We start from the raw sequence: 20,161 nt of genomic DNA, 5'->3' as shown, positions 1-20,161 counted from the left end.
AAAATTGGAAGTTGTCAAAAATGAAATGGAACATATAAACATAGATATCTTAGGCATTAGTGAACTGAAATAGACTGGTATTGGTCATTTTGAATCTGACAACCACATGGTTTACTATGCTGTGAATGAAACATTGAAGAAGAATGGCATTGCATTCATCATCAAAACAGAACACTGCAAGAGGTGTCTTAAAGTTCACTGTCTTTGATAGGATAATATCCATACACCCAGAAGGAAGGGCAGTTAATACAACAATTATTCAAATTTACACACCAACCATAAAAGTCAGAGATGTTGAAATTGAAGAATTCTACCAATTTTGTCAGTATGAAATTGATCAAACATGCAATCAACATGTATTATAGGTAGTTGGAATGCAAAGATTAGAAACAAAGAGGAAGGATCAGTAGTTGGAAAATATGGCCTCAGTGATAGAAAGGATGCTGGAGATCTGATGATAGAATTTTGCAAGACCAATGTCTTCTTCATTGGCAATCCCTTTTTTAAACAGCATAAAAGATGACTATACACATAGATCTCATCAGATGGACTACACGGCAATCAAATTGATTACATCTGTTGGAAGAGATGGTGGAAAATCTCCATATCATCAGTCAAAACAGGCCAGGGTCGACTGTGGAACTGAGCATCAATTGGTCATATGCAATTTCAGGTTGAAGCTGAAGAAAATTAAAATAAGTCTACAAATTGATGCAATTCTTCTATTTCATCCTCATTGGCTTTAGTGGTTGGTGTGTAAATTTGAATAATAGTGGTATTATTGCATCAAAATCAATTCCAATATGGAAGTGATGGAATAAAAACTGAAATCTTTCAAGAAAGTGAGGCAGCACAGGAAGCACTCACTCATCAATGCCAAGAAATTTGGAAGACAACTAATTGGCCGACTGATTGGAAGAGATTCATATTTGTGCCAATTCCAAAGACAGGTGACCCGATGGAATGAAGAAATCATCAGACAATGTCTTTGATATCCCATGCAAGTAAAGTTTTACTAAAGGTAATACAGAAATGGCTGCAAGCATGCACTGACAGAGAACTTCCAGATGTTCAAGCCAGATTCAGAAGAGGCCAAGGAACGAGGAATAGCATTGCTTATGTCCAAAGGATCTTGGCTGAAAGCAGAGAATATCAGAAAGATGTTTACCTGTGCTTTATAGACTAAGCAGAGTCTTTTGATTGTGTGGATAATGACAAGCTATGTACAACATTGCGAAGTATGAGTATTCCGAAACACTTAATTGTGCTCATGAGGAATCTGTACATGGACCAAGAGGCAGTTGTTCGAACAGAACATAGGAATGCTGAATGGTTTAAAATTAAGAAAGGTGTGTAACAGAGTTGTATTCTTTCACCGTACTTATTCAACCTGTATGCTGAGCAAATAATGTGAGAAGCTGGGTTATATGATGAAAAACGTGGCATCAGGATTAGAGGAAGACTCATTAACAACCTCCAATATGCAGACGATACAACCTTGCTTGCTGAAAGTGAAGAGGACTTAAAATATTTACTGATGCAAATCAAATTGGATTGCATCTCAATGTAAAGAAAACAAAAATCCTCACCACTGGATGAATAAACAGCATTCTCATCAACAGAGAAAAGATTGAAGTTGTCAAGGACTTCATTCTTGAATCAACTATCAACACTCATGGAAACAGCAGTTAAGAAATTAAACGATGTATTGCATTAGGCAAATCTGCTGCACAAGACCTTTGCAAAGTGTCGAAGAGCAAAGATGTCAGCTTGAGGACTAAGGTGCACCTGACCCAAGCCATGGTATTTTCAATAATCTCATATGCATGCAAAAGCTGGACAGTGAATAAGGAAGACCGTAGAAGAATTGATGCTTTTGAGTCATGGTGTTGGAGGAGAATATTGAAAGTGCCATGGGCTGCCAAAAGAACCAACAGATCTGTGTTGGAAGAAGTGCAGTCAGAGTGCTCCTTGGAGGCCAGGATGGCCAAAGTTTATCTCTCATACTTCGAACATATTGTCAGGAGGGACCAGTTGCTGGAGAAGGATATCATGTTTGGTAGGGTGGAGGGTCAGAGAAAAAGAGGAAGACCCCCAGTGAGATGGATTGGCAAAGTGGCAGCATCAATGGGCTCAAGTGTGGCAACAATTGTGAGGTTGGCCCAGGACTGAACAGTGTTTAATTCTTTTGGTATAGGGTCACTATGAATCAGTACCAACTCGATGGCATCTAGCAACAATGACACACTTTTGATAGCAGTGTTTCTGTGTCTCTAACCCTTCACTGAAAAAATCTGTGCAATTCAAATTACACCACATCCTAATGAAAGTTTTGACATCCTCAAGGGACTCAAACCATGTTCTTTGAGTTTGGGGAATAACACAATATAAGAATGAAGACAAAGCTTTCAATACTAATCTACTATAGGAAAACTGTAAAAAATAATGAAAAAAATATATATAAGCCCAAGAATTATGTGGACACCATCAAGATGAATAACTTAAGTGTGATCAGAATTCCAGAACAAAGAAGAGACCTCCTCCCACCCCCCCTCAAAAAAAGAACAGAGAAAATTGTTGAATATTTATTGAAAGAAAACTTCACTGATATCATGAAAGACAAGAAGATATGTATTAAAGAACCTCAAAGAACTGCAAACAAGATCGACCCCAAAATAAAATCACCAAGATATTACAATCAAACTTTTCAAAACTAAAAAATCCTGCAAGCAGATCAAGAAAAATAAAAAGTTCCCTACAAAGGCGAACCTACAAGTTTAAGCTCTGATTTCTCAGTAGAAACCATGAAGGTCAGAAGACAATTAGATAACACACATAAAGCAATGTACCTAGAACATTCTCCAAAAGACTATATGTTAGGCCACAAAATAAGTGTCAATAAATTTTAAAACAGAAATGCTACAAAAATTCTTCTCAGATCACTGTAAAATTGTTGTTTTTGTTGTTAGGTGCCATTGAATCAGTACCAACTCATAGTGACCCTATGCACAACAGATCAAAACACTGCCTGGTCCTGGGCCAAACTCACAATTGTTGCCATGCTTGAGCCCATTGATGCTGCCACTTTGCCAATCCATCTCACTGGAGGTCTTCTTCTTTTTCTCTGATACCTCTCCAGTGACTGGTTTCTACTGACAATATGCCCAAAGTATGAAAGATGAAGTCTGGCCATCCAAGGAGCACTCCAGCTGTACTTTTCCCAACACAGATTTGTTTGTTTTTTTGGCAACCCATGGTATTTTCAATATTCTTCTCCAACACCATGACTCAAATGCATCAATTATTCTATGATTTTCCTTATTCACTGTCCAAATTATTGTAAAATTAGAAATCAGCAATAGGAAGATTAAGGGAAAACAGTAAGATATATGTTGTTGTTGTTGTTAAGTGCCATTGAATCAGTTCCAACTCATAGCAACCTTGTATAGAGTTTCCAAGGAGCACCTAGTGTGTTTGAACCATTGACCTTGTAGTTAGCAACCAGTAATGCACCAGGACTCCTAGTATACATATAAACTGAGTAACACCCTGCATAAAAGCTACCTGGCAATAGAAGAAATTAAAAATAAAAATTTAAATCCTTTGGGACACAGCAAAAGCAGTGCTAAGGGGTCAATTTATAACAATAAAAGCACACATCAAAAAAGAAGAAAGAACCAAAATTGATATCTTAATCCAACATCTCCAACAATTAGAAAAGAGCAACAAAATAAGCCTACAGTCACCGAAGAAAAGCAATCAGAAAAATTAGAGCAGAAATAAATGAAACAGGAAAACAATAGAACAAATCTACAAGACTAGGAATTGGTTCTTTTAAAGTATTAGTGAATTAATTGACAAATCCAACAAAAGAAAAAGAGAATATGAAGCATTAGTGTAGAATGTGTCTTAAGTGAACCTTTTTTTAAGTATAAAATAGGTTAAACAAGCAAGTGAAAGAAGCAGAGATAGGTAAGGAGAGATGCCAAGCCACATGAATATTGCCCAGGAGTGGAAGCTCAGGAGAGACAAGGATCCTTCCTCTAGAGCCAACAGAGAGAGAAAGGCTTCCTCTAGAGCCAACACCCTGAAATTGGACTACTAGCCTTTTACACAGTGTGAGGAGAAATTTCCCTTTGTTAAAGCCATACACTTGTGGTGTTCGTGTTATAGCAGTACCAGATAACTCAGACAAAGATAACAGGGTTTCTGTGACAAAAATAATGAACCTTACCTTTCAAACTTGATGAAAGAAATTGTTAAATTATTTTTCCTTGGAAGCCACCACCCTAAATGACCCCTTCTGCTACTGCTATTTCTCACCTAGTCCCTAAGGAAACTTCAGTAGTTTACTGTGTACATTTGAGAAACATTGTACTAGAGTCTTTTCTTTTTTTAATTTTCCCATTGCCTTTTTTAAAAAGTTAGAATCAACAATATGGATAATAAAAAGATATTTGGGGAAAATTAAGAAGGTATGAGAAGGTTCTCTTTTGAGGGAAAGGAGGATGTTAGTGGCCAGCATGGCAAGAGATTCTGGAACTGAGCTGTAGAAGGAAGATTTATAGAGCACATTGATGCCCTTTATATATTTTTCCAATCCTACAAGACAGCAGGACCTTAGAGATAACTCATTTTTATCTCTTCAGGTTACAAATGAAGAACCCAAGTTTCAATGAGGTTTTTCAAGTCATATGACAAATGTGGTAGATTGTTCTGTCAATGGTCCAATATATCACACCTCCTGGTATCCATGGCTTAGTGTAGTCTTGTCCTACATTTACTTTGGGTTTCACCACGTAATTGCTTTGGTTACTTAAACATCAGCAAATGTGGGACAGGCAGAAGCTTGATAGCGCTTGTTCATTGGGGTTTACTTTCTTAGAACACTGATTTAAATAAACAAACAAGGTTGTCAATGAGTAGATGTCAACTAATAGTGATACTTTGTGTGTTCCACTGTAGAGTTATCATGTTGTGAAGAAGCTGAGATGAAAGGTCACATAAAGGTGAGTCAATCAAGGAGCTCCAGTCCACAACCAACACTCCACAAGGCCATCTTGAACATCCTAGCCTAGGTTGAGTTTCCAGGTAACTGCAGCATTCTGAGTGAACTGTGCAACACCAACAGGACTGGCAGCCAACCCACTGGATCATGAGAAATAATAAATCATTATTGTCTGAATCCACTAAGTTTGGGGGTGATTTGCTTCATAACAATAGATAACTGTCAGAGGTTCCCAGTGTTGCTGCAACAGAAGCACCATAAGTGAGTGGCTTTAAAGAACAGAAATTTATTTTCCCACAATTTAAAAGGCTAGAAGTCTGAATTCAGGGCACCTGTAAGAGATGGCTCTCTCTGTTGGCTCTGGGGTAAGAACTTTGTCTCTTTCAGTTTCTTTAACCATGGCTGTTCCTTGATGAGCTTCATGTGGCAGCTATCTTCCCTTCACCCTTACTGCTTTCCACCTTGTTTCTGCTTTTTTGTCTCTGTGTCTAATCTGCTCTTTCTGCAATTCAGAAGTCACTAGGTGTAGGATACACCATACACTGGAGTCCTGGTGTGATGCTGTAGGGTAGGGACTGAACTGCGAACTGCAAGATCAGCAGTTTAAACCCACCAGCTGCTCCTCAGAAAGCCTATATGGCATCACTGAGTCAGAACCAACTCGTTAGCACTCAACAACAACAACATACACTGATAAGACCTCATTCATAGAACAAAGGAAGCCTATTTCTGTTGTATCTATAGGTTTAGGGGGGACACAAACAGTAATTGAAACAATGAGTTACTTTCATAACTCACTGAAGAAAAGAATTAAAATCATGTCACAGAACGCAAGTTCTGAATTCAGACAGATTTTAATTTAATCCTAGGTCATCAACTTATTAGCTACCTTTCCTTGGGTGGTGGTTGTTAAGTGACATTGAGTCGACTCTGACTCATAATGACACTATGCACAACAGAACGAAACTTTCCTTGGGTAAATTCCTCAAATTTTCTGAGCCTTTGTTTTTCTTCTATAAAATGGGGACAATTATAACAACCTCATGACAACAACCTCATCTCTTGGCATGAGAATTAAATGAAATCATGCATACACTGTGTTTAGATTAGTACCTGGCACATAGCATTCAATTTGTATCTGTTGGCATTAATATTATAGTATTAGTAGTAGTAAGGAGACCTGGTGTGGTGCTGTAGGCTAAGCACTGGACTGCTAACCTCAAGGTCAGTGATTCAAACCCACCAGTCCCTCCTCGAAACCCTATCCAGGGTCACTATGAGTTGGAACCGATTCCATGGCACTTAACAGAATAGTACTAGTAATGACAACTGTAAAGATGTAGCTCATAATAACGTTAAATAAAGGCATGTTGTTATTAAGTGTCCTCAAGTTGATAACGACTCATAGTGACCCTAGATAGGGTTTCTGAGGAGCACCGGATGGGTTTGAACTGCCAAACTTCTGGTTAGCAGTCCAGTGCTTATCCTAAAGCACTACACTAAGACTCCTAAATAAATGCATTGTTGCTGTTAAGTGCCGTCAGTCGATTTCAACTCATAAAGACCCTGTATAGAGTTTCTGAAGAGCGACTGGCAGATTTGAACTGCCGACCTTGTTGTTAGCAGTCCAGTGCTGATCCATAACGTCACAAAATGCAGAGGCAGGGTCGCTATGAGTTGAACTGACTCCACGACACTTAACAACAACAAATTATTACTTCTGGTCTGAAGTTTCTATAACTTCTGTAACTACAGGTATGTTACCATTATTTATGTACATCATCTCCATTCTAGGTTATAAATGTCTTTAGGGCAGGACATGTTTCACTCATATCTATATTTGCCATTGTGTAGACGCTTTATGTATATCATAAGTGACTGTTGTTGTTGTTACGTGCCGTGGAGTCGGTTCGGACCCATAGCAACCCTGTAGAGGATTTCCAAGGAGCAACTGGCGAGCTTGAACCTAGTATTTGTAAAATAGGTCACTGAACATAACATTAAATTATTCCTAAGACAAAAGACTAGTATATTGTGATCAAATGTTATGTTTAATAGCAGCCCTTCCTAAAAGAGAAAATACAATAGGTTCTTACCTTTCTTTAATGCTATGAAATATACCGTACCTAGTTAAGTAGATGTCCTCTTAAGTAGCTAGCCATTCCAACCAACAGATTTCTTCCTATATAAGAGAATCATTAATGTTCCCTCTTTTTGGCAGTGAAGCTATATTCTATTTATAATGTGGTTTCTATAGTGCTATGCTTTCTCTATTTCCATGTCTAATCCAATTCCTACAAGAAATATCTCAAATATTGAAAGGTAAAGAGTTATTTGTCTTTTTAAAAGAGAAGTTATATTGACATTCTAATGAAGAAACCTTGAGAAACAATATTATTTAAAATCAGAACTGACTTTGTATGTCATGCTGTTTTGCTTTTTAATAAAACAAGATGTGTGATGTTTTTGATAATGTAGAGTGTATAGTGACAACAGATGTAATAAATATAGAAGATGCAAAGATTTATTAGTTACCGAGTTTCAGATTATAAACAAATTAAAAGAATGCTGTATTTCCTTCCCGAGAAGGCAAAAGATAAACTGTGCCTATTAGGATAAATAATTTCATTCCTATTCAAGGAAAAATTAAAACTCAAATATTGCCACAGAATTCATGTAAATTTGATTATCTGCTTTACACCAATACATGCATATATCTATGTATAGCTATAACTACAACCCAAGTAGTGGCCACAAAATTTGGGAGTCAAAAGACTGGAAGGAATTAAAGAAACCCATACAAAACCGTTTGAACTGCAAAGTCGGCAGTTCAAGCTTACCAGTTGCTCCTCAGAAATCCTATACAGGGTCGCTATGGGTTGGAACCAACTCAACAGCACTAAACAACAACATCCAAAATCTTACCTGTTGAAAAATTGCTTACGTTAAGAATACACCAAGAAACAAAACAGAGATGGTCCTGCCCTGAGGAGATTAGAGTCTAAAGCATGTATGCAGACATGTCTAAAGTATTAATAAACTATGTCAGAAAATTAAACTAAACTTTTTACTATTGTGAAAGGTTAAATAGTAGTAACTTATGGTGTAAAGTTTTCAAATTTTAACATACAGAAAAGTTCTGCATTTTCTACTAAGTAGGCTTTTGATTTTTTATTTCATGACATGATATCTAATTATATTCCTTCATATTGATGGTACAGTGTATATTGCTATACAATTTCCTTCTTATGTTTCAGGTATCTTTTTTTAAACAAAAGAAACACATCCTTGCGTATAAAGTTTAAGCCTCTTTGTTCCTCACCCTAGTTGTGCTAGACAGATCTAATCTGTGCCCCATTATCCCTGCTTCCTGGTATTCATGCCTCATATATTCTCCTCTTCTTGGGAGTGGGAAGAACCTGTGACTTGCTTCTGACCAATATATCAAAGGTGATGTGTTGTCACTCCTTTGATTACAATACATTACTCCATCTCACTCGCTGATTTACCCTAGAGTCTCTCTCTCCCTTGCTGGCTTTGAAAAAGCAAGTTGCCATGAATCCTATAGCCACAAGGTACTGAATGCTTTCAACAACCATGTGAGTGGGGAAGTAAAGGCTTCCACAGTTGTACAGGTCTTTGCACATTTCTTTTTAATATTTTGTCTTCTCAAACCGTCTTTAAAAGTTTTCTGTTCAACTCTTTTACTTCATCATTGCTTCCAGTAGCTTCAGCGTCTCTAAATTCAAGAGCAAGATTCAGAGTCTCTTCTGACATCCATGTTGGTCTTTTCTTTCTTCCCTAAATTTTAGATGACCTTTTGCTTACTTCATGTGTGATATTCTTGATGTCATTCCACAATTTCTTCGGTCTTTGGTCATTAGTGTTGAATCCATCAGATCTGATTTTAAGATAGTTCCTAATTTCAGATGGGATATAATCAAGGTCTCCTTTGTCAATTTGTCGTACTGAGGTGGCTTGTGTGTTGCTCTGATGCTGGAAGCTATGACACTGGAGTCCTGGTGTGGTTTAATGTGAGTTAATGTGCTGGATTGTAAGGTTGACTTGAATTGCTAGGTCAGCAGTTCAAACTTATCAGCCACTCCTCAGAAACCCTATACAATGTCACTATGAATTGGAACTGATTTGATGGCACTCAACAACAGTGTCACCCATGGTGAACAGGTTTCAGTGGAGCTTTCAGACTAAGACAGACTAGGAAGTAGGAGCGGCTGGCCACTTCTGAATGGTTGGTCACTGAAAACCTTAAGAATAGCAGTGGAACACTATTATTCAAATGTATGCACCAATCATTAAAACCAAAGATGATGAAATTGAGGAATTCTACCAACTTTGTCCATCTGAAATTTATCAAACATACAATCAAGGTGCATTAATAATTACTGATGATTGGAATGTGAAAGTTGGAAACAAAAAGGAAGGATCAATAGTTGGAAAATATGGCCTTGGTGATAGAAATGATGCTAGAGATCTCATGATAGAATTTCGCAAGACCAATGACTTGTTCATTACAAATACTTTTTTTTCAATAACATAAATGGTGACTATACACGTGAATCTCACCAGATGGAATATACAGGAATCAAATTGACTACATATGTGGAAGAGATGATAGAGAAGCTCAATATCATCAGTCAAAACAAGGCCAGGGGCAGACTGTAGAACAGATTATCAATTGCTCATACGCAGGTTCAGGCTGAAGCTGAAGAAAATGAAAATAAGTCCACAAGAGTCAAAATATGATCTTGAGTATATGACCTGAGTTTAGAGAGCATCCAAGAACATACTTGATGCATTAGACACTAATGGCAGAAGACAAAAAAGAGTTGAAGGGTGACATTAAGATTATCATACATGAAGAAAGAAAAAGACAATAAAAAAGACAGGAAAGAAAGAAAATACCAAAATGGATATAGGGACTTCTGGTGTCGGCAGCAGTGGAGAAAGTCAGGTAGGGAAATCTCTGTGCTAGAGAGGGACTGAGATCTCACACAAGAAGCACTCACAGAACAACTCCAGAGCTCTGGATCTACCATAAGATCCAAGACGTCAGTTTCCTGCACTCGCAAGTGAAAAAATCACGATATTAAGGAAAAGACTATGAGTTAGGAATTGGGAAACGGGACTCCCTCTGTGGCTACCCCGCCTTGGCAGAGTTTAGAGGGAGGGGCTACAGCCATTCCAGCTCAGTGAACCTGCTCTAAAAGCGGTGCAGAGACACTTGCATAAAGAGGTGTGGAAGACTCTACACATTTCTCCTACATCTTCCCTGGAGCACCTTCTTCCTTCAGTCAGGACGCCATCAGGTGGGTGGATGTGCACCCCCCCCAAAAAAACAGCCCTGACCCTGCAGTTCCCCCACAGTACAGAGAGAGGGAACTTGGTGGCCACTAATGACGTTAGCCACGGAGACACAGCCCTAAGATTGATTTGAGGTAGACCCTTGGTGGCTGTATGCTTTGGAGTCGATTCTGACTCCAGGAGACCCTGTGTGGGGTTTCCTGGGCTGTGGGTCTTTGCAGGAGTACAGCGCCTCACCTTTCTCCTGCAGAGCAGCTGGTGGTTTCAAGCTGCTGACCTTGCAGTTCACAGCCCCATTTGTGGATGCTGCGCTACCTGGGCTCTGTGTGCAGGACCCGTATAATACAATAAGTAAAACCTCAACATAAAAGAACTCAACCATCTCGAGAATTGTACTGTGCACATGCAGACACCTAACTGACCTTCAGAGACAAAAATAGTGGACAATCTTTCTCCCATTAACTTCTCAATATCTACATGCCTACCTCTACTGTAGTGACTGGAAGAAGGGCCTGAGCAAGCAGACACCCTCACCCACTGTGGGAGGCTTCTACCTTGCACACACACTGCTGTAGCTTGGGACAGTCGACCACAGCTTCATTTCTGTTCCAAAGTGGTGGTATTTGTCTCTGCATTTATATTACTTCTGCTTTTGGTACTTTTGATCACCCATCTTTCCTGGAGGTGGGAGTCTTTTCTCCCTATATTACCCAAGAAGAGACAGCAATTGTGGCCATAAAGCCAAGCCATAAATATACCCCATTATATTTCATGACTAAGACAAGAGCCAACAACACCTGTTAAGCATTACATGCAAAAAGGGAAGCCTATCTCCTGATCATGTTCACCAGGAGACTCCCAGTAAGGTTAATAATAAACAACACACATCCAATTAAGCTTAAAACAAATAAACAAACACATAACTATCAGAAATGGTGAATAAAAAACAACAAACAATATCAAAACATGGCCAAAAACACAGGAGAGTAGCTGAGACAAATGAGCTGGAAACAGAAAAGGGCTTTCTAGAAGAGGAAGAACAGGATTTGGATATGCCTGAGAAATAATTCAGAAGAATGATATGGAAACAAATTCAAATGCTCCAAAAAGGGGTGGAGGAAAACAAGGAAGAAGGCAGGAAAGTACTACAGGAGTAACCAAATAAGATAGATACAGCATTGGAAACAATTCTAAACCTGCAAAAAGAGGTCCAGATGATTAATAATAAGATATCAGAAATGGACAATACACCGAAAGGGGAAAGGAGCAGAATAGAAGAAATGGAAGCCAGAACTAGCGAGCTGGAAGACAAATCTCTCAATACTGCTAAGATAGAAGAGCAAGCGGAAAAAAAGAATTAAAAAAATCTATGATTCATGCTGGATAACGTGAAGAGGAACAATTTAAGAATTATTGGCATTCCAGAACAGGAAGAATCAGAGAAGTCCACAGAGGAGATAGCTGAAGAACTTCTGGAAGAAAATTTCCCTAACATCTTGAAAGATGAGAAGGTAAACATTCAAGAAGCCAAAGATACCCCAGGAAGGATAGACCCCAAAAGAAAGTCACCAAGACATATAATAATCAAGCTGTCCAAAATCAAAGACAAGGAGAGAATACTAAAAGCAGCCAGGGAAAAGAGAAATGTCACTTATAAAGGCAAGCAAATCAGATTAAGCTCTGACTATTCAGAACAAACCATGCAGGCAAGAAGGCAATGGGAAGACATATACAAAATCCTACAAGAAAAAAACTGCCAACTGAGAATCGTCTATCCAGCAAAATTCTCAATCAAATACGATGGAGTGATCAAGACATTCCGTGATAAACAGAATCTGAGAGATTTCATCAAATCCAACCCAGCACTTCAAAACATCCTAAAGGGAGTTCTGTGGATGGAAAACCAACAAGAACAGACAACAACCAGAGGTTGACAGGTATGGCAACACCACCTGGAACTAAGTCAATGGATAGCAGAGTCCAGAACAGAACAAGACTACAACAATGAACTCAAGGGAGCTGGGAGGTGAACCGAAGATCAAAATTATATCAATGTCAAAGAAGGGACAAATGTAGCAGCAGAGATCCAGGTGGTGAGGATGCCAGGTAAATTACAGGATACAATGGATTGTCTTAAAGGGAGAGGAAAATTAGTAGACTATAAGGTAACCCCAAAGAATGTAAATACTTCACAACTTACCATGAAAATGAACTTCCAAGCAGAACAAGCAAACATGAAAACTAAAAACCGACAAGACATAGCACAAAAAAACACAAACTCAACACAAGAAGGCATGCAGAACAAAAGAACGAACAGCACTACCAAAAAAGTAACATAATGGCAGCAATTAACTCATACCTATCGATAATTACATTGAATGTCAATGGGTTGGATGCACCAGTGAAGAGACAGAGATTGGCAGAATGGATAAGAAAATAAGACCCTTCAATATGCTGCCTGTAAGAGAAACACCTTACACACAAAGACAAAAAACAGACTAAAAGTTAACGGATGGAAAAAAATTTACCAAGCTAACTGCAACAATAAACAAGCATGAGTGGCAATACTAATCTCCGACAAAGTAAACTTCAAGATTAAAAACCAGCATAAGAGACAAAGAAGGACACTATCTCATGATCAAAGGGTCAATTGAGCAAGATGACATAACCATAATAAATATCTATGTTCCCAATGAAAGAGCACCAAGATACAAGAAGGAAACCTTACTAGAGGCAGGCTTGCGGGGTATACCCTGTAGTTGGTGGATGTTGCATGGACGCGATTGTGATCATGGCAAGGAAACGATATATGATGGGACTGATGTGAAGCTAATGTTCTCCCATGTAAACTATCACATAACTCAAAATAAAGCATCCTACATATATATTTTTTAAAAATATTGTTAACTGGAGGCCTCAGCTGACTAGATAGCTCATTAGGTGACTTTAATGAGTGACACCACCTTGGAAGTGACCATGGCCTTGAAATAAAAGTGAAAAGACCAAAAAAAAAAAAAATGTGTATAAGAAGAGACTCTGAAACTTGCTCATGATGGTAGAGAAGAAGCTAAAGTGACTAGAAGAAATGATGAAGTATAAGAGTTGAATAGAAAATTGTGCCCATTCCAAGGAAAGTTGATCCAACAGAATGTGGAAATCATTGAACAATATCATTAATATCACATGCAAGTAAAATTTTGTTGAACATAATTCAAAAACAAAGCAGTGTAGAAATTCAAGCTGAATTAAGAAGATATGGAAGGAGTAATAACATTGCTGACATCAGATGGATCTTGACTGAAAGCAGAGAATACCAGAAAGATGCTTATTTGTGCTTTGTTGAATATGCAAAGGCATTCGACTGTGTGGATCATAACAAATTATGAATAACATTGGGAAGAATGGGTATTCCAGAATACTTAATTGTATTCATGAGACGCCTGTACATAGACCAACAGGCAGTCATTCACACAGAACAAGGGTATTGAATGGTTTAAAATCAGGAAAGGTATGTGCCAGGATTGTGTTCTTTCACCCTACTTATTCAGTCTGTATGTTGTTGTTAAATGTCCTTGAGTCAGTTCCAACTTATAGCCACCTTGTATAGGGTTTCCAAGGAGTAGCTGGTGGGTTCAAACCACTGACCTTGCAGTTCAAACCAACCTTGAAGTCAAGCGTTTATCCTATGGTGCCACACCAATCTGTATGCTGAGCAAATAATTCTAGAAGCTGGATTATATGAAAAAGAATGTGCCCTCAGGATTGGAGGAAGACTCATTAAAAACCTGCTATATGCAGATGATACAATCTTGCTTGTTGGGTGCTGTTGAGTCAGTTCCAACTCATAGAGACCCTGTATAGAAGGGGTGAGGAATCTTTTTTTCTGACAAGGGTCATTTGAATGTTTAGAGGGTCATACAAAATGATTAATTTAAAAATTAGCCTATGATGGCCAGCACTGTGGTTGCCTTGGCGGGGCCAGACCAAATGATAAGGCCTGCGGGTAGATCATTCCTCATCCTTGCTGTGTAAGGAGGTTTCCAAGAGTGGCTGATGGATTTGAACGACTGATCTTGCAGTAGCGCCACACATACATACACATATAAACTAAAAATCAAACTTATTGCCTTCTAGTCATTTCCAACTCATATTTACCCTTAGGACACAGTAGAACTATCCTATAAGGTGTCCAAGGCTGTAAATCTTTTATGGAAGCTGACTGCCAATTCTTTTTCTCATGAAACAGGAGTCCATGAGTCGATTCTGACCCATATATATGTATCCACACATGTATTTTTGGTTGTTTTTGCTGCCATTTTAAAGCTATACAATCCATAGCAATTGACAACAGGTCTTTTTTTTTTTCTTGTGTATATTTTAGTGACACTGTTTACTTTAATGAAGACTTGTACACTTCACCCTCATCCAGTGTTACCTTTTTCATCACCAAAAATAACAAGTGTCGATTATCTAGAGAGTGAATCCCCCATTTGTCTCTCCTTTCCTGGTAACCACAAATGAGCATTAGCTGTTCGTGTCATTTAATAAAAGTGAGGATATACAGTGTTTTTTTATGGTTGACCTATTTTTCACAACATAATATCCTCTAGGTTCATCCATGTTCCAAGATGTTTCAGAAACTCATTTTTCTTTTTTGTTTTGAGTGGCATTCCATTGAATGCATATACCACCTTTTACTTATCTATTCATCTAGTGATGGGCACCTAGGTTGTTTGCCCTTTTTTTTTTTTTTTTGCTGTTGTGAATAGTGCTATGATAAACATAGGTGAATATGTCTGTTTGTGTCACTTCATTAGATCTCCAAGGTAAATACCTAGGAGTGGAATGGTTGGGTCATGTCCAAAGGAGCACTGTGCTGTGGATTCGGTATTTACTGCTAACCAAAACGTCTGTGGTTCAAACCCAAAAGACTCTCCACAGGAGAAATGTAAGGCTGCCTGCTCCCATAAATATTTACAGTATCGGAAACCCTACATAGAAGGATTGGCAGTTCAAACTCATCAGTGCTTCTTGGAAACCCTTTACAGGGTTGCTACAAGTCAGAACTGACTCAATGCCACTTAACAACATCATCAACATAAATCAGAATTGAGTTACTGCCAGTATTTGTTTGATTTAATGGTAGTTCTACCTCTAGTTTTTTGTGGGTTTTTTTTTTTTAAAACAAAACTTTTTCCCTTTTATTTGTGAAGAAAGAACCCAAAATGCAGTGAAACTGCTGTGAGAATAAGCTGCTTGAACACAAATCTGAATCCTTTTAGCAGTTCTAGGTTTAGAGTAGGGCTTAATCTCAGTCCTTGAGTTAAACAAGTGAGCTTCATACAACCACTGGCCCAAGTGGCAAAGATGAATGCCTTGCTGTGTTATATCTTAAATTAAGTTTGAGTTTTACAGTCCATATCACAGCAAGGAAGCTGCTGATAAATCTACTTTAAGAGGAGAAATAAAGTCCCATTTTAAAAGCAAGAGAATGGTATCTCATTTATAAGACTATAACAGTCTTGGTCAGAAATTCATTCATACCTATTTAAAGTAGGTACAGAGACAGTACTAAGATAATATATGTCAACTTAATTTTGGAGATCTTGTTTACTTGGAGTTGAAAAACACATGGACCATGTTAGATTTGAAAGCCATTATGTTCCAAATCTAAATGGGGTAAAGCCAGTTTCCAGTCACATCATCTCAGTCATAAAAGTTGTGAGGCTGGCAGTTTTCTTTGTGAAAGACAAGCAGGCAGCCTAGGGAGACAGCTAGCTGTACCTGAAAACAGTTTCATCCATCCTGGCTCCAAAATGCTTTAAACACAGTACTTTTTGAGGTCTGCCCACCTAAGCCTGGGATGGAGTTATCCAAGAGCTGGGGTGGCTGTAGCTTTGTCACACTGGTCCAGGGCAGCAGTTCGTCCTCTGGACCCAAAGAAGTGTGGCTGACTGGCACGGGCATCTACGCCTGCGTGACAATCAGGTCTAGGGTGACTGGGAAGGCAGCAAGAGGGAACTCAGCTGAATATTCTCATTGATACCGAGAGAACATCTGTCCTCGATGTCTGCCATTTTGATCAATAACTGTATTCAAACTGAAGATGGAAAGTCAACTCTGCACAAACTAGTGTATCTGTGTCAGAATATTGTGCCAACACCTTCAGCCTTTTTAACACTGTACTATTCCTATAAGCTGTGGTGCCATCCTCATTCAGCATCCAGTCTAGGATGTTGGCGATATCAGACTTGAGGGGGGCCCCATGCAGGCATACAGTCTCCTCAGTCAAAGGCCATGTTGGTGTTCTACAAAATATTCAGTGTGCTTCTCATATTTCCACAGGACAGCAGTATGAGTGCTTTCCTGCCGTCATAACTTATATCAACTTTCTCTTCTCCCACGACATGTACCAAGCGGAGGGCCATCAGTTCAGAAGCCAGGGGACCAAATCCGAATCTCATCTACCGCTACTGCTAGGTGGGGATGAGCTTCAACAGGTAAGTTAAAATCAGGTGTTTTCAGTATATTTCTCAATCACTCTCCTCAGAGCCTTCTCGGCGTTGTAAGACATCTTCATCCAAGATCACTACTTTAAAGCCTTTCTTGAATATTGCCCTTGTGCTAGCAAAGCTTAGGATTGGTCCCTGAACAATACCTATTCCTCAGTCATCCAAAGGATTCAGCTCCAAGACCATGGAGCCAAATTCTTTATCTTTGTTGAGCTGTTTAGCACAGGCTAGGATGGTAGTAGCTCCACCACTCATCTGTCAGTTTGTTGTAATGTGGTGGCCTGTGAGTTGCTATGATTCTGGAAGCTATGCCATGGGTATTTTAAATACCAGCAAGGTCACCCACAGTGGACAGGTTTCAGATGAGCTCCCAGATGAAGACAGACTAGGAAGAAGGAGAGATGAACTACTTTTGAATATTTAGTCACTGAAAACCTTATGAATAACAGAGAAACACTGTCAGACATAGTGCCAGAAAATAAGCCCCTCAGGTTGGATTACTCTTTTTTTTTTTTCCTCTTCTTTCTTCCTCTAGTTGAACTATGATCATCCAGCCATTGAAGCCAGATCAAGTGGGTGCTATCTGCAAGTGTGGGTGTTCTTAGCCCCTCAAGTTGGAAGGCACTCAAAATGTTCCTGGGGAAGAGCTGCCTCCCCAAAGTAGAGTTGACCATGATGACGCAAATTGAGTAAAGCCCTTGGGACCCGGCTTTCATTATTGAAGGATTCTCTGGGCAAACTATTGAATGATGCAGAAAGCATCAAGAGAAGATGGAAGGTATACACAAAGTCACTCTACCAAAAGGAAATGGTTGATGTTCAACTGTTTCAAGAGGTAGCATATGATCAAGATCCAATGATACCGAAAGAAGTCCAAGGTGCATTGAAGGAGTTGGCAAAGAACAAGGCACCAGGAATTGAAATCTTTCGAGAAAGTGAGGCGGCACAGGAGGCACTCACTCATCTCTGCCAAGAAATTTGGAAGACAACTATCTGGCTGACTGATTGGAAGAGATCCATATTTGTGCCCATTCCCAGGAGAGGTAACCCAACGGAACGCAGAAATCATCAGACAATATCTTTGATATCCCATGTGAGTAAAGTTTTACTAAAGGTAATACAGAAACGTCTGCAAGATTATGTTGACAGAGAACTTCCAGAGGTCCAAGCCAGATTCAGAAGAGGATGTGGAATGAGGGATATCATTGCTGACATCAGATGGATCTTGGTTGAAAGCAGAGAATACCAGAAAGATGTTTTGTTGTTGTTGTTAAGTGCCGTTGCGTTGGTTCCGACCCATAGCAACCCTGTACAGGGTTTCTGAGGCTGTAACCTGTGCTTTATTGACTACGCAAAAGCTTTTGATTGTGTGGATCATGACATTGTGAAGTATGAGTATTCCGGAACACTTAATTGTGCTCATGAGGAACATGTACATGGACCAAGAGGCAGTTGTTCAAACAGAACATGGGAACACTGAATGGTTTAAAATTAGGAAAGATGTGTGACAGGGTTGTATTCTTTCACCATACTTATTCAACCTGTATGCTGAGCAAATAATCTGAGAAGCTGGGTTACATGAAGAAAAATGTGGCATCAGGATTGGAATGAGACTTATTAACAGCCTGCGATATGCAGATGATACAACCTTGCTTGCTGAAAGTGAAGAGGACTTAAAATACTTACTGATAAAGATCAAAGAGCACAGCCTTCGGTATGGATTGCATCTGAATGTGAAGGAAACAAAAATCCTCGCCACTGGACCAATAAATTACATTCTCATCAAGGGAGAAAAGACTGAAGTTGTCAAGGACTTCATTCTTGGATCAACCACCAACATTCATGGAAGCAGCAGTCAAGAAATCAAACAAAATATAGCATTAGGCAAATTTGATGCACAAGATCTTTTTAAAGTGTTGGAAGAGCAAAGACGTCAGCTTGAGGACGAAGGTACACCTGACCCAAGCCATGATATTTTTAATAACCTCGTATGCATTGTGAAAGTTGGATAGTGAATAAGGAATATCGTAGAAAAATTGATGCGTTTGAGTTGTGGTGTTGGAGGAGAATATTGAAAGTACCATGGGCTGCCAAAAGAACAAACATATGTGTTGGAAGTGCAGCCAGAGTGTCCCTTGGAGGCCAGGATGGCCAAACTTCATCTCTCATACTTTGGACATACTGTCAGGAGGGACCAGTCCTTGGAGAACGATATCATCTTTTGTAAGATGGAGGGTCAGAGAAAAAGAGGAAGATGCCCAGCAAGATTGATTGGCAAAGTGGAAGCATCAAACATAGCAACAATTGTGAGGTTGGCCCAGGACCAGGCAATGTTTCATTCTGTTGTGCACAAGGTCGCTATGAGTCGGTACTGACTCGTTGACACCTAACAACAACAACAACAACAAGGTTGGTGGATGTCTTTCCTGTCCCGGGAGGACCATAAAGAAGCACGTGTGGCAGGCAGTTCTCACTGATAAATTTTTGAATGGTACTCAGAATATCCTGATGAGAAATTAAATCACTTAGCGTCTGTGGCTGTAGATTCCTGCTGTTAGCCACTGTGGGCTGTTGTTGCCTGAGTGCTGAGGCCTCCATGGCTGAAGACGCAGGTGATCGGGTCCACTGGGGTCGTCCCTGCCCCCAGGACCCAGCACAGAAAGCAACCGCGACCTCTGCCCGGAACCTTACACTTATGGTTCCTACCTCTATTTTGTTTTTGAGGAACCTCCAGGCTGTTTTCCACACCAGCTGTACCATTTTGCATTCCCACCATCAGTGAATGAAGGTTCCAATTTCTCCATCCCCTTCAAGACTTATTATTTTCCCTTGTTTGGGCCTTTTGCTTGTTTGCTGCTCATCTTAGCCATCCTAGTGGGAGTGAAATCTCATTACGATTTTGATTTGTATTTCTCTGATGGCTAATGTCATTGTGTATCTTTTCTGTGCCTGTTGGCCACTTCAATGTCTACTTTGCTGAAGTGTCTAGTCATGTACTTTGTCCAGCTTTTGATAGGGTTATTTGTCTTTTTATTTTTAGGGGATAGAAATTTTCTATATATTTTAGATAATAGACCCTCATCAGTTTTATCATTCCCAAAGAGTTTTTCCCAATGCGTTGGTTATGTTTTATTCTTTTTTTTTTAATGTTTTATTGTAAATTATATGATAGTTTACATGAGAGAACTTTAGTTTTACATTCATTCCATCGTATATCATTTCATTGCCATGGTTCCAGTCCCCTCCATGCATCACCAACCAACCAAAGGGTATATCCTAGAAACCCGCCCCCTACACTTCCCGCTCCCCCACTCCCACC

At 39.3% G+C, this 20,161-nt stretch overlaps 1 pseudogene; it reads right to left on the bottom strand.

Moving 5' to 3' along the window:
• Positions 1-16,297: 16,297 nt before the first annotated feature.
• Positions 16,298-19,440, bottom strand: LOC102840217 (annotated as a pseudogene).
• Positions 19,441-20,161: the final 721 nt, after the last annotated feature.

Source organism: Chrysochloris asiatica, unplaced genomic scaffold, assembly GCF_000296735.1.
Source record: "Chrysochloris asiatica unplaced genomic scaffold, ChrAsi1.0 scaffold00062, whole genome shotgun sequence".
NCBI classification, from domain to species: domain Eukaryota; kingdom Metazoa; phylum Chordata; class Mammalia; order Afrosoricida; family Chrysochloridae; genus Chrysochloris; species Chrysochloris asiatica.
This window is presented reverse-complemented; position numbering and strand designations above follow the sequence as displayed.